Source organism: Caretta caretta, chromosome 8 (genome assembly GCF_965140235.1).
Source record: "Caretta caretta isolate rCarCar2 chromosome 8, rCarCar1.hap1, whole genome shotgun sequence".
Lineage (NCBI taxonomy): Eukaryota > Metazoa > Chordata > Testudines > Cheloniidae > Caretta > Caretta caretta.
Window position 1 is genome coordinate 103,291,209 of NC_134213.1, and position 16,061 is coordinate 103,307,269.

Genomic DNA, 16,061 nt, shown 5'->3' on the forward strand with positions numbered 1-16,061 from the left:
AACTCCAGCTTTATGCTGATGAATGTCACATGTATCAGTTTCATTATTTCATCTCAATCTTACTCTGATCTTAGTCATATTTTGGACTCCCTCCTGAGAGCCAGATACAACTGTGATGGGTATTTTGTATTTCTATAAAGCGAGGAAAAATAGTGGTTACATTAAAGCACCGATCTGGGAATCAGATAGTCTGTCACTTAAATGCTCAGTACCTCAGTTTCCCCATCTGTAAGATGGGGGTAATACTGTTTCCCTCTTGGCTGTGGTGGTGTGAGGATAGATAATCAGTGATTGGGAAGTGCTCAAATACTACAATGAGGAGGCTAGATAGACTCTGCTCTCCCCTGCTTTGTAGTCAAATGGCTCTTAGAATCCAGGCCAACCTGTCAGATTCCACCCACGGGCCTCCTTTAAATTTGTCCTTGTCCGGGTAGACGCATGGAGCTGTCGTCTCCAGCCACAAACAGAATCCAGGCAACCTGTTGCAGCAATTCTTAGCAACTCACACATTCAGCCATTGTAGCTCAATATGAAACGAACACACTTGGCTCACACTGAATAGCTTTCCAGCATCACTCCTGTCGCTGCAGGTTGGATGGCCTGGGAATAAAGGCAGGACCTGGGCAGGCTGGTAGTAACCTCCTGGGCAGTTTGCCAGAACAATTTCCTGTCTCGGAGTGCTCCGTGGGTGTGCTGTACTCATTTGCGCGCCCTGCCCCGATTCCCTGAGTCACGTGTGTTACATCGATGGCACATCCACCTTGGCCTCTCAGTTTGGCCTTGTCTCTCCCAACCCAAGCAAAGAGGAGAGATGGGTTTTTTTCAAAGAGCATCTCAAGGCTCCAGTTAACCTTTGCAAGGCAGTTCTGTGCTGTTCCCCGGCCTGTTTCTGGGCTCTCCCTCAGCCCAGGGAGCCTGACTGCAGGGCCTTGCACTGCTACGGCAGTGATAATGGCCAGCAGCTTTTGGTGCTTCCTTCCAGTTGGGAGTTCCTCCTGAATTTGGCCACCAGGAACTCCTCCTTTCACTTACAGACAGGGCCTTTCCATTTCCTCCCATATATCTCATCCCCACCCCCACCCCCGGGTCACCTTATGAATGCCCCATCCCCTCCTACCTCTACAGTCATATAGACCTCTCCCACCTTCCCCCCAGAATATCCCCCCTAGTGATACATCCCCCCACCCAAACAGTGCCAGCCCCAAATTGCCAGCCGCCTCCCGCATCCTCCTGACATAAACCCCAGCTTCTCCCCACCTCCCTTCTTCCCTACAGCCCGAGAAGCTGAAGAACAGGGCCCTGGTTTGTGTTGTCAGAAATCGGACACCATCTTCAACTAGTTAATCTCTGTTTTCCAGCGTGGGTAGTGGGTCAGGTCCTTGGCTGGCTCCCCCTGCAGTAGGCTCAAGAGGGGGTGCCAAGTCTGCCTGGGAACCATTCCATCTGTGGTGTACGCTGGCCGGCGCGCTCCTCCTCCCGTGCACGGGACAGTGACTGCTGGGGCTCTGTAATGCTGAGCGCGCCTCAGTCTGCCCGTCAGGAAGCCAACTCTCAACCCATTGCAGCAATCAGACGCCCCACCCGCTTGAACCCCTCGTCTTCCTCGGGAGCGGCTCTTTGGGCAGCTCCCCGGGGGGCGCCCCTGTTGAGGGTAGGAATCACTTGGGGTTCATGCTTCTCCCCACAGCTGGCAGCACCCCATCTGCAGTGCTAACCACCCAGCGCCTCTTAACGCCTGCTGCAGGGGCTTCCTCCGAGCGGCTTCCGGTGAGTGCTGCGGCCACATTCCCAAGCAGAGCGCTGCCCACGGCTTAAATGGCAGCCCATGGACCCTGTCCTCTGTCCTCCCCAGGAGCTCGTCCGAGGCTTCCAGCACGGCTCACGTATCTCCTCTTCCCCCAGCTGATCAGGGCCGAGCGATGCCCTTGATAATGAGTCTAGGGGCCAGGCCTAGGAGTCTTTGTTGGTCCCATCCACACCGCAAGCGTGACAGGGCTTTGGGGTGACTCGCATCTGACCCACTTGCAATGGACACAGTTACGTTGTGTCTGCCCAGCACCTCTTCCCTGCAGGCCGGTGTCGGCCATGTTCGTTTGCCCGCCCCTAGGCATTCTGGGTATTCTCAGCGGGCGAGAGGGTGGCTGGCGGATGTTCATGAAGGGTGGCTGCATGGGGTGCGGTGCAGTCTGGGACGGCCTATCACACAGAGAGCTGGGAAGGAGGCAGACTGGCCGAATCCTTGCGAACACCTGGTTAGGCGCTGACTCCATGGGGACTCCAGGGCTCAAGCACCCCTGGGAAAAAAATCAGGGGTGCTCAGCACCCACGGACCCCAAGGCCCCACCCCGACTCGGTCTCTTCCCCCGGGGCCCTACTTGTGCTGCGCTTCTTCCCGCCCCCGCTCTACCTCTTCCCCTAAGACCCCCACGGCTCACTCCCCTCCGTCCCCTCCCCCGTCACTCGCCCTTAAGGCAGGATGGGGGGGGAAGGGAGTGAGCAGCAGGCGGGAGGCGCTCGGGGGAGGGGACGGAATGGGGGGCGGGGCCTCAGGGGAAGAGGCGGAGCAGGGGCAGAGCACCCACCGGCAAAACAAAAGTCAGCACCCATGGGATTAGGGGTCCGCTCCGTGCAACGTTGCAACCTGGGAACAGGGGGACACCCAAGCACCAGTGAAACGTGGTTAGTTGCCATGCCAACTGAGTGCTAATGAAGTTGCACTGGGATTTAAAAATCAAACACGTTTAGAGCCAACCAACTCTTGAAGCTGTGTTGCAGACAGGGCCATGGGGGCCCCCAGAGGCTGATGGGAGCTGCTAAAGGAAAAACTGGAAGTCAAACACATTGCTAGCCCCTTAGGGGTGGCTGCTTCTTGTCATCTAGTGAGTTATTGCAGGTCAGAGCTAGGCTTGTAAAATGGAGAGAAATTTTGAAGGCATGGGAAAAAAGGCAGATTCCCCCCCCCTTTTTTTTCCAGAAAAAAATAGAAATTTTGGGGAAAACTCAAATGTCTACAGTTGTTGTGTATTTATCAAAGCTAAACATTATTTATTTCTTTAAGAATCAGAACTGTCTGATGGATTTCGTTAGCACATAAAAAAATACCGTTTGGTCTATTTATGAAATACAGATGTAGAAATTATTTAGTTTTGATTTGAATAATAATGACAAATATACCTAGTATTAGGGCCAGCGCTGCAGCTGCCCACTAAGGTACTTAGGTGTATATTTTTTTCCGTTGTCAAATAGGATAAAAATATAACATGTTGCAAAGAAAAAACATCAATATTGTTGTAAACAGAAGAGAAGGTTATATAATTTCAGGTCAGAAATAATCTGTAAATAGACCTGACCTGACATTATCCTGGAGATACAGAAGAAAATCATGTTTCCAAAGAAAAAGCTTGGAAAACAAATGTCCCTGTAATGTATTAACAGAGCACAATATTAAGGATCAACTGTAAATTTGGGTATATATCCAAACTTTATAGTAAAACCATCACCAAACTCTTTAACAGTGCATTAGCATCAGATATACATCTACACACAGTAAGTGTCATAACTGTAGACAAAACTAGCCATCTATTAAGAGTATAATATAACTTAAACAGCATACCTCAATTTTACTTCTTTCCTTCCTCAATCGTTGTTCATTCTAAGAGAAAAATACTTTATAGAACAGTTCTTTTCAAATTTTTCCCCAAATTTCCAATTTTTCCAGACCAGGCCTTGGAAAAAAAAAGACCCCCCCCCCCCCCCCCCCCACACACACACACCAAGTTTCCCTTCCCCCCTTACCCTAGACTTTGAGAGGGCCAGCTGCACCTCTGACCCTTCTCTGGCTCTCTGAGTGCACTCCCTCCAGGGGCTAGGCCCTTAGCTTTCACCTTCCTGGGGTGATCTCACAATCCTTCACTGCCAGAAAGGGCACTGTCTACAATACTCTGTGTACCAACCCTCATTGCCTAGCAGTGCTGACTGAGTTCAGCCCCTGAGGTTTGTCCCTTTGGAAGCTGTTACCAAGAAGTGAATACAGTGACCCAAACCAGCCTTCTTAAAGCATTGTTTAATCTTAACAATAAGAATGAAGTATGACAAGAGAAAAGTATTTTTAAACAGTAATCCCTAACCTTTATATGGCACCTTTCACCAGTAGACCTCAAAGTGCTTCACAAAGGAGGGCAGTACGATTTTACAGGAGGGGAAACCGAGGCACAGAGAAAGGGGGGGAAAGTGACTTTCCCAAGGTTACCCAGCAGGCCAGTAACCAAGCCAAGCATAGGACCCAGAGTGCCTGAGTCCTAGGTCAGCCTCTATCCCTCTCTTAAAACAGTCTATATGCATACCTGTCTTACCTAAAGGCTACCCTACACCAGACTCCCCAACCTCGGGGAGGAAGACTGCTCCCCAACAATCTCTGCCTCAATTCCCCTCTTAACCATCTGACCTCCTCCCAAAAGTGTCTGTGTCTTTTAAACCTTTCTAGGGCTTTGATCTCCCTGCCCCCAGCCAGACTGAGCCATTCCCGGAGGAACCTGTTTAACAACCCCGGGGGATCTAGGCAACCCATCACTGCGAAGGAGTCCAACCTTGTCCAGCCAGCGTTTGCTGAGAGGGGGCAGTTCAGCTTTCACCTTCCCCTCCCATGAATCCACAGAAATGAGGAACTTCACAGTTAGCGGTAGGTAGGTGGGAGGAGAAATCTGACAAGCAGTGGGGGCCAGATTCTGAGTCCAGCAGACCTGCTTTAGATCGGGAATAACTCCTGTGGGATCGGTGGAGCTCCATGCCCCGTGTGTCTCAGAGATCAGAATCGGCTCCCTGCATGGTGGAAATGGGCCAATCTCCTCTGAAAGAGGCGGTCCCATTTTACACCAATCTGTGGAATGTCTTGTGCTGAAACCTGTAATGGATTGAGCCGGAACAGCCAAGCCAGCCCAGCACCTGCAACCGAAGAGAGCTTGTGGTCTGTGAGCCTTCTCCTTTTGGGTGAATCCATCTCTTACAAGGACACAACCCCAGACCACTGTAGTGACTGGGTGCTGGCTTATCTCTCTCCCCTCTTCCCCCCTTCAGAACCAGCTCAGCTGTTGGGCTCCACCTATTCCCCAGCCACCTGCTCAGTGGGGTGGGGGAGTAGTGAGCATATGCCTCCCCTTCCCCCCGGTGTTTCCAGTCCTGTCTGGATATAAAGGGGGTCTGTGTGCATACTCCCGGTCATGCACCAGCCCTTGATGACTAAGGTGGGTGGTTTTTAATCCTCTCTGGCTGTGGCAAGAGTGATGCGGTCTTCACAAATGTGCCTGAAGAGGAGACTGTTTGGGGTCCTTTCACCTGTTCCCACCGCCTGTTGGAGGGGAAAAAAGGACTGAAAGGCAAAGGAGGAGTGTGTGTGTTCTAAGAGACCCCTGTGCTTTCTGCCTCCCTAGGTTCAAACTCCCTCTCCAGCGTCTGTCATCTGGTAGGATCCCTTCCCTTGCAAAGAGGACCCCTCCCACCCTGAATAATGAGGAGTCCATCAGTAAAGGTAAAATCAAATAAAGTGTATTGAAGGGTTTATAACAAAGAGTGGGACAAAGAAGAAGGAGAATAAACAGCAAATGATGCAATACAGTGGTTACCCACAAAACTCAACCCTATAAAACATATATATAAAAACCTTCTTCCCAGATCAAAACGACGGCCGATGCTTGGGATCTCAACCCTCCGGCTAATGGTAAGCCTTTGGAGAGGATCTCCAAGGAGTCCCTTGTGGTTTCCTCGAGACCACAGGCAGAGCAGATGTTGCGTCCAGGAGAACGGCGGCGGATGGTGCTTCTCCTTCTCTCTTTCTTGCAGGTGAGGAAGCTTTTGGAGGAAAATCCCTACCCCTTCTATCACTAAAATGGATAGATAGATGCCTGCAGGTCAGCCCTGTGGCCCGTGACCGTCCCCCACTGCCACTCAGATGGACAGCAGCTGAGCAGTGCTTGGGGCAGACTTATGAAATCTGGCCCGGGAAACCTGGTAGAAAGAGCAGAAAACCCCTTCTGGGAAACCCTGTGGAAAAGGCAGTAAAAACCAGTTCTATCCAGAAGTTGTTTACCACTTCTGAGGAGAAAATAAAGGGCGGGAAAATAAATCCATCGGTCACATGGGCATAAAACTCCATTTTGGAACCAACATGGCTTCCTGTGATTACAGAACATATGAAAGCAAATCCAACCTAACATGCCCCCGGCTCAGGAAATCCTGGGATGTTACTGTCAATTGTGATATCGCTAGGAGCTTGCTCAGGGTGGTCTGATTGGGTGGGGTGAAGGCACCCGGCTTGGGGCTCTGTTGGATGAAGAGCAGATCCTTCTACTCAAAAAGTAATATCAAAAAAAAAAATTAAGTACATCAGAATCAGGAAGCCTGCTAAACAACCAGTGAGGCCACTGGATGATCAAGATGCTAAAGGAGCACTCAAGAACAATAAGGCCATTGCGGAGAAACTAAATTAATTCTTTGCATCAGTCTTCATGGCTCAGGATGTGAAGGAGATTCCCAAACTTGAGTCATTCTTTTTAGGTGACAAATCTGAGGAACTGTCCCAGATTGAGGTGTCACTAGAGGAGGGTTTGGAACAAATAGACAAACTAAACAGTAATAAGTCACCAGGACCAGATGGTATTCACCCTAGAGTTCTGAAGGAACTCGAATGTGAAATTGCAGAACTACTAACTGTAGTCTGTAACCTATCATTTAAGTCAGCTTCTGAACCAAATGACTGGAGGACAGCTAATATGACGCCAATTTTTAAAAAGGGCTCCAGAGGTGATCCCAGCAATTACAGGCCAGTAAGCCTGACTTCAGTACCTGGCAAACTGGTTGAAACTATAGTAAAGAACAAAATTGTCAGATACAAAGATTAACATAATTTGTTGGGGAAGAGTCAACATGGTTTTTCTAAAGGGAAATGATGCCTCACCAATCTATTAGAATTCTTTGAGGGGGTCAACAAGCATGTGGACAAGAGTGATCCAGGAGATCTAATGTACTTAGATTTTCAGAAAGCCTTTGACAAGGTCCCTCACCAAAGGCTCTTTAGCAAAGTAAGCTGTCATGGGATAAGAGGGAAGGTCCTCTCATGGATCAGTTACAGGTTAAAAGATAGGAAACAAAGGGTAGGAATGAACGGTCAGTTTTCAGAATGGAGAGAGGTAAATAGTGCTGTCCCCCAGGGGTCTGTACTGGGACCAGTCCAATTCAACGTATTCATAAATGATCTGGGAAAAGGGGTAAACAGTGAGGTGGCAAAATTTGCAGATAGTATAAAACTACTCAAGAAAACTACAGTCCCAGGCAGACTACAAAGGGCTACAAAAGGATCTCACAAAATTGGGTGATAGGACAACAAATTGGCAGATGAAATTCATTGTTGATAAATGGAAAGTAATGCACATTGGAAAACATAATCCCAACTATACGTATAAAATGATGGGGTCTAAATTAGCTGTTACCACTCAAGAAAGAGATCTTGGAGTCATTGTGGATAGTTCTCTGAAATCATCCACTCAATGTGCAGCAGCAGTCAAAAAAGCAAACAGAATGTTGGGAATCCTTAACAAAGGGATAGATAATAAGATGGAAAATATCATGTTGCCTCTGTATAAATCCATGGTACATCCACACCTTGAATACTGCATGCAGATGTGGTCGCCCCATCTCAAAAAAGATATATCGGAATTGGAAAAGGTTCTAACAAAAATGATTAGGGGTATGGAGTGGCTGCTGTATGAGAAGAGATTAATAAGACTGGTACTTTTCAGCTTGGAAAAGAGATGACTAAGGGGGATATGATAGAGGTCTATAAAATCATGACTGGTGTGGAGAAAGTAAATAAGGAAGTGTTATTTACTCCTTCTCATAACACATGAACTAAGGGTCACCAAATTAAATTAATAGGCAGCAGGTTTTAAACAAACAAAAGGAAGTATTTCTTCACACAACAGTCAGCCAGCCTGTGGGACTCTTTGCCAGAGGATATTGTGAAGGCCAAGACTAGAACAGGGTTCAAAAAAGAACTAGATAAGTTCATGGAGGATAGGTCCATCAATGGCTATTAGCCAGGATGGGCAGGGATGGTGTCCCCAGTCTCTGTTTGCCAGAAGCTGGGAATGGGCGACGGGATGGATCACTTGATGATTACCTGTTCTGTTCATTCCTTCTGGGGCACCTGGCATTGGCCACTGTCGGAAGACAGGATACTGGGCTAGATGGACCTTTGGTCTGACCCAGTGTGGTCGTTCTTATATTCCTCTCATTTGTTTTCTCCTCTGAAAGGTTTTTACTGGGGCTGCTGGATCCAGACAAACCCTGTAGGTCTCTCTAGCTCCCACACAAAACCTACCCTCTGCTGGTGTTACGGGGGTGTTTGGATCAGAATATTTTCTTCTGCCTTGCTTAGCTACCAGAACTGTGTGAATTTTTTGTATTGTTAGAGGTGGAGACCCATCTCAGACTGATCTGAGCATCCCTGAATTTTGGGGAGGATAGTCCTTCATGTATCAGAAACAAGGGCACAATCCCAATGAAAAAACAAAATTGTTGCAGGCCCCTTTAAGAGTTAAAGAGACCAGGATTCTGGATATCTGTCCTTCTGCTGGCTGTTTGCTTTGGGAGGCTGTGAGTGAAACATATCCGAGCTGGTTAGAAGAGTCTTGCCACCCCTGGGTTACAGTATTTTTACTGTTGTCAATGACTGTCCCTGTAGCTGGTAGCAAAAGGAACAAGATCCAACATCATCTGAAGTGGAGTCCATATTTGGGGGACTAGGGCCCAGTCGTGCTAAGACTTATGGAGGTGACTCGCAGAACTTTAGTGCATAAGGCTCTGCAGGATTGGGCCCTCTGTGTGGAAGGTAAAATGTACATCAGACCCTCTTAGGTCAGACATTTGCTGACCTGGTGCCACGTGTAAACGTCAAGCCATCTGCAAAGGACAAAAGCAAAATGTGAAAAACATCTGTGCCTCCAAACCTCCCAGTTAATGCAAAAAATGAACCGCCCCCGCACCCAGCTTTGTGGCTGACAGCAGCAGAAGGGAAATCCCAGAGAGGCTGGAGACTGAGACTCACGATTTAAACAACTCCAAAAATGACTGTGGAGGAAGGTCCAGATGCTCAGCTAGTGGGAATTGACGTGGCTGAGTTAATTTCAGTGGTGCTAAGCTGACTTGCACCCCTTTAGGATCTGACCTAGAAGCCGATGGCCCAGAAAGGGGGCAGATCACGGGGAGCTTGACTTCTTGTTTCCCATTCGTTTCCTTTTCTTGAGGCACAGTTTAGAATTCAGAATTGCGGAGGGAGGGTGGGTCTGTGATTTTTACAAGCTGATGGGTCTGTGGCTTCCTGCCTCCTGGATGACTCATGTTCACGCAACTCGATTCTAAAGTGTGATAAAAAGAGAGAGGCAAATCTCATAGACTTTAAGGTCAGAAGGGACCATTATGATCATCTAGTCTGACCTCCTGCACAACGCAGGCCACAGAATCTCACCCACCCACTCCTGTAACAAACCGCTGACCTATGTCTGAGCTACTGAAGTCCTCAAGTCGTGGATTAAAGATTTCAAGGTGCAGAGAATCCTCCAGCAAGTGACCCATGCCCCACGCTGCAGAGGAAGGCGAAAAACCCCTAGGGCCTCTGCCAATCTGCCCTGGAGGAAAATTCCTTCCTGACCCCAAATATGGCAATCAGCTAAACCCTGAGCATGTGGGCAAGACTCACCAGCCAGATACCCAGGAAAGAATTCTCTGTAGTAACTCAGATCCCACCCTATCTAGTGTCCCATCACAGGCCATTGGGCATATTTACCCCTAATAGTCAAAGATCAATTAGTTGCCAAAATTAGGCTATCCCATCCTACTGTCCCCTCCATAAACTTATCAAGCTTAGTCTTGAAGCCAGATATGTCTTTTGCCTCCACTGCTCCCCTTGGAAGGCTGCTCCAGAACTTCACTCCTCTGATGGTTAGAAACCTTCGTCTAATTTCAAGTCTAAACTTCCTGATGGCCAATTTATATCCATTTGTTCTTGTGTCCACATTGGTACTGAGCTTAAATAATTCCTCTCCCTCCCTGGTATTTATCCCTCTGATATATTTATAGAGAGCAATCGTATCTCCCCTCAGCCTTCTTTTGGTTAGGCTAAACAAGCCAAGCTCTTTGACTCTCCTTTCGTAAGACAGGTTTCAGAGTAGCAACCATGTTAGTCTGTATTCGCAAAAAGAAAAGGAGTACTAGTGGCACCTTAGAGACTAACCAATTTATTTGAGCATAAGCTTTCGTTGAGCTACAGGTCACTTCATCGAAAGCTTATGCTCAAATAAATTGGTTAGTCTCTAAGGTGCCACTAGTACTCCTTTTCTTTTTTGATAAGACAGGTTTTCCATTCCTCGGATCATCCTAGTAGCCCTTCTCTGTACCTGTTCCAGTTTGAATTCATCCTCCTTAAACATGGGAGACCAGAACTGCACACAGTATTCCAGATGAGGTCTCACCAGTGCCTTGTATAACGGTACTAACACCTCCTTATCTCTACTGGAAATACCTCTCCTAATGCATCCCAAGACTGCATTAGCTTTTTTCACGACCATATCACATTGGCGGTTCATAGTCCTCCTGTGATCAACCAATACTCCAAGGTCCTTCTCCTCCTCTGTTACTTCCAAGTGATGCATCCCCAGTTTATACAAAAATTCTTGTTATTAATCCCTAAATACATGACCTTGCACTTTTCATGATTAAATTTCATCCTATTACTCCAGTTTACAAGGTCATCCAGATCTTCCTGTGTGATATCCTGGTCCCTCTCTGTATTGGCAATACCTCCCAGCTTTGTGTCATCCGCAAACTTTATTAGCACATTCCCACTTTTTGTGCCAAGGTCAGTAATAAAAAGACTAAATAAGATTGGTCCCAAAACCAATCCCCCGAGGAACTCCACTATTAACCTCCTTCCAGCCTGACAGTTCACCTTTCAGTATGATCCGTTGTAGTCTCCAGTCTCCCCTTTAACCAGTTCCTTATCCATCTTTCAATTTTCATATTGATCCCCATCTTTTCCAATTTAACTAATAATTCCCCATGTGGAACCGTATCAAATGCCTTACTGAAATTGAGGTAAATTAGATCCACTGCTTTTCCTTTGTCTAAAAACATCTGTTACCTTCTCAAAGAAGGAGATCAGGTTGGTTTGGCACAATCTACCTTTTGTAAAACCGTGTTGTATTTTGTCCCAATTACCATTGACCTCAATGTCCTTAACTACTTTCTCCTTCAAAATTTTTTCCGAGACCTTGTATACTACAGATGTCAAATTAACAGGCCTGTAGTTACCCGGATCACTTTTTTTCCCTTTCTTAAAAATAGGAACTATGTTAGCAATTCTCCAATCATACGGTACAACCCCTGAGTTTACAGATTTATTAAAAATTCTTGCTAATGGGCTTGCAATTTCATGTGCCAGTTCCTTTAATATTCTTGGATGAAGATTATCTGGGCCCCCCGACTTAGTCCCATTAAGCTGTTCGAGTTTGGCTTCTACCTCGGATTTAGTAATATCTACCTCCATATCCTCATTCCCATTTCTCATCCTACCATTATCCCTAAGCTCCTCATTAAAGACTGAGGCAAAGTATTTGTTTAGATATTGGGCTATTCCTAGATTATCCTTAACCTCCACTCCATCCTCAGTGTTAAGCAGTCCCACTTCTTCTTTCTTTGTTTTCTTCTTATTTATATGGCTATAGAACCTTTTACTATTGCTTTTAATTCCCTTTGCAAGGTCCAACTCTACATGGCTTTTGGCCTTTCTCACTTTATCCCTACATGTTCTGACCTCAATAAGGTAGCTTTCTTTGCTGATCCCTCCCATCTTCTACTCCTTGTAGGCTTTCTGCTTTTTCTTAATCACCTCTCTGAGATGCTTGCTCATCCAGCTTGGTCTACAACTCCTGCCTATGAGTTTTTCCCCCTTTCTTGAGATGCAGGCTTCTGATAGTTTCTGCAACCTTGACTTGAAGTAATTCCAGGCCTCCTCCGCCTTTAGATCCACAAGTTCTTCAGTTCAATCCACTTCCCTAACTAATTTCCTTCATTTTTTTTAAGTTAGCCCTTTTGAAATCAAAAACCCTAGTCACAGATCTAGTTTTGTTTATCCTTCCATTTAGTTTGAACTGAATTAGCTTATGATACCTTGAACCCAGGTTGTCCCCTACAACCATTTCTTCTATGAGGTCCTCACTACTCACCAAAACCAAATCTAAAATGGCATCCCCTCTTGTTGGTTCAGCAACTACTTGGGGAAGGAATCCATCAGCTACCGCATCCAGGAAAATCTGAGCCCTGCTATTATTACTAGCACTCGTCCTCCAGTCTAACCATTCCTCCTGTCTTACTCAGCCCAGTGGCTGAGATGGCAGGTGAGGAGCACTCTGCACCAAGAACGGAATGTGACCGGTATAGGGGCAATGACACTGCTGCACCTCCTGTGGCAACTACTAGCCATAAGCTCTGATCCGCAGCCCATTGATGTCAGTGGAGGGTCTATTAACTTCAGTGGGCATCGGACCAGGCCCACAGTGCTGAGAAGGGTCAACACTTGTGATGCAGGCAGGCTGGGGAGCAGGGGGAGGCAGTGTCCCTGTCTAAGGGAAATCTTTGGCTGCTGATCTGCATCTCTCTCCATTTTTACACAGTGATGACACTGCAGAGATTTCAGTGGAGTTACTGCTTTTGTAAACCCGTGGAAGCAAGATCAGAGTCTCCCCTGTCTTGCTTTACTTCCAGAGCTGTGTGAAATTTTAATATCCTTAGAGGTGGATTTAAAGCAAGACCCTACCCAGATCTGAGCATCCCTGAATATTGGGGAGGAGCCAGACTTCAGTGAGAGTAACTGTACATTTTCTTGCAGTATATTATTCAGACAGTAGGTGACCTTGTGTGCTGTATAGAGTTCCAGGCAGGGCACAACTACGCTGGTAAACAAGGGAGACAAAGCTGGGACTCAAGCTACATGGAAGCCTGTTTGTCTGTGTCTTTACCTGTGGTTTCTTGAATAAATGCCTCCTGTTTAAGAACGACTATGGTTCTATAAACCATGATAGTGAGGAGGTGACCTGACAGAGGTACATAAAATAATGAACAGTCTCGAGAAGGCCAGTTGGCAACATCTTCCTCACAAGGGGCATCTGATGAAATTAAAACTTAAAATAGGTGAAAGGAAGTACACTGGGAACAATTAACCTGTGGAACTCACTGCTACATGATATCATTTTAGAGAAAAAGATGGATCTAAAATAGTCTGGACAATTATATGGGTAATAACTAGCAACTGAATTTATACTAACCAGGATAAAATCATATGAGTTATACCTACCATCATCCTGCAAGATAAAGGGCTGCCACATGGGAGATGCACATGTAAGCCTGTTGTTGCAAAACTGTTAGAGTTTTGCAACTAACTCTGCAGCATCTTTGGTGCTGATCCCTGTCAGAGGAAAGTTATTGGCAATGTGGACCTTTGGTTTAAGCCTGTGTGGTCCTAAATGTTAAACTGGCCAGTTTAGCTTCATTGCCCAAGCAGAGGGAGAGAAAAGTAAAGTAACAACTTAGGACGCCATCCAGCGCACTCTGGCAGAATTCCCATTGACTCTATCTAGGAAGGCGTGTGTCCTCCTGAGTGCTTAACGAGGCCCATAAATAGTGGGAAATAAATGAGACCTTTCACATTCTTTAATTTTAGTAACTGAAGCTGCGACTAGTAGCAGCAGGATTTGATTACATATATGTTGATGGTCCCCTTTAAGAAAACTAAGGTATTGTTAGTAGCTACAAGCCAATCTTGGTGGGCGGGGGAAGGATTGTTACAGAGCTTAGGTAGCCAATAGTTAATGGACAATGTGGACAAACTTGGCCCTAAATCTCCCTTGTATAGAATAAGGGTTTACAGAAGCTAAGAACAACAGAAATGTTGCCATGGTGTTTTTCCCCCAATGAAAACCCCTTTTGCAAATATTCCCCAGCAACGTTTGCTACCCAAACACTGTAGCTTTGTATCAATACAAGGCAACCTGATGGTGAAACCGATTATAAGCAAAGGCTAAGCTGCTGAGTTGAGAGAGAGAGGCAAAACCCAAACCTACAGAGCAAACAGTGAAGGAAATGGATGTGTAAAAGCCTTTGTCACAGAAATTGAAGGTGTTGTTAATTACACAGTACAGAAACTTGCAGTGTAGAACTCACAGGGGCTTGATTCTAGACTCCTCACATCCGTAAAATGTCCATAGGATTTAGAGGCAGCTTTGGGGGCCACCAAGAATACAGATTATACCAGGAGTTTTGGTCCCCTTAAGGAACTTTATCAAATGCAAATTTAAAGACCCAATCTTGCTCATAGAAATAGCTGGAGTCAGGCTCAGTTACACTAAACTGCAGGATCAGATGTGTTTTAAATGTGACATTTAAAGGAAGCAACTTTAAAGCCAGTTTGCTCAAGAGACCTCTCTTTTTCTGAACACTGGTGACAGTTGGGCCAGCATTGAAGGCTAAATCCACCAGCTGATTTTCAGTGGCAGAGGGAAAGCAAATCCTAATTTTTTCTCTCCCCCTTCTCTCTCCTCCACTCCCACCCCTCAATTAACTTTTTCATTTGGAAAGCTATATTGCCACATGTAACATTCCTTTGTAAATCTGTGGACTGGAGCCAACTAGGGGAAGCCCAGTGAAAAACCCACAGCCAAAGAAGACATTGCAGCATCAAAGTATGATGTGTGCTTTACACTTTCTCGAGGAACATGCTACATAGCAAAAGTATTGGCACAAAGAGGGGAGACACAAGGCAGATGAGGTAATCTCTTTTATTGGACCAACTTCTGCTGGTGACAGAGACAAGCTTTCGAGCTACACAGAGCTCTTCTTCAGGGCTGGGAAAGGTACTCCCAGCATCACAGCTAAATACAAGGTAGAGCAGATTGTTTAGCACAGGTAGTGAGCAACACATAGTCTAAGGGATCATTCAGGCCTGTTAACACCTCTCCAGTCATTGCTGGTTGGGGGTTAAAGGGTTATAGATTGTTGTAAAAAGCAATAAATCTAGTGTGTCTATTTGGGCTGTGATTTTTAGCATCTAACAAATGAATTGAAGGTCCCAGTCTCACTTTTTTGAAGGAATTGTGCAGGTTTCCTTTGAGGACGAGGACTGAGAGGTCAGCTATAGAACGATCGCTTTGTGATAAGTGCTCACCCACAGGCGATACGGGATTTTTTGTTTATCATTTTTCTGTGTGACTTCATTCAGGAGCGTGGGGATTGTCTGTCTGTTTTACCTACATAGTTGTTATAGGGGCATTTAGTGCACTGGATAAGATATGCCACAAGTTGTGATAGACGTGCGTAGGACCAGTGGATCATGAAATGTGTGTTGTGGGGGGTGTTGATCATTGTAGAAGATCTGAAAGGAAACCTGCACAACACCTTCAAAAGGCAAGCCTGGGAGCTTAAATTCATAACTCTGCTAGATGCTAGAAATCATGGACTGAATACAAAAAATTTATTTGAGCATAAGCTTTCGTGAGCTACAGCTCACTTCATCGGATGCTGTAGCTCACAAAAGCTTATGCTCAAATAAATTTGTTAGTCTCTAAGATGCCACAAGTACTCCTGTTCTTTTTGCGGATACAGACTAACACGGCTGCTACTCTGAGGACTGAATACAGACACTGGATTTATGTTTTATTACAACAATCTGTAAACCACTAAATCCCCCCTCCCCCCCCCACAGCTTTCCTACCCCCCTAGGACTGGAGAGATGATAACTGGCCACTTCACCTTGAATGATCCCTTGAAATATATGTTAACTACTTATGTGAAACAACCTGTTCCACCTTGTATTTAGTTGTGACTCACTGAGTGATTTCCCAGACCTGAAGGAGAGCTCTGTGTAAACTCAAAAGCTTCTCTCTCATCAACAGAAGTTGGTCCAAAAGAAGTTACTACCTCATCCATTTGTCTGTCTAATATCCTGGGACCAACTTGGCTAC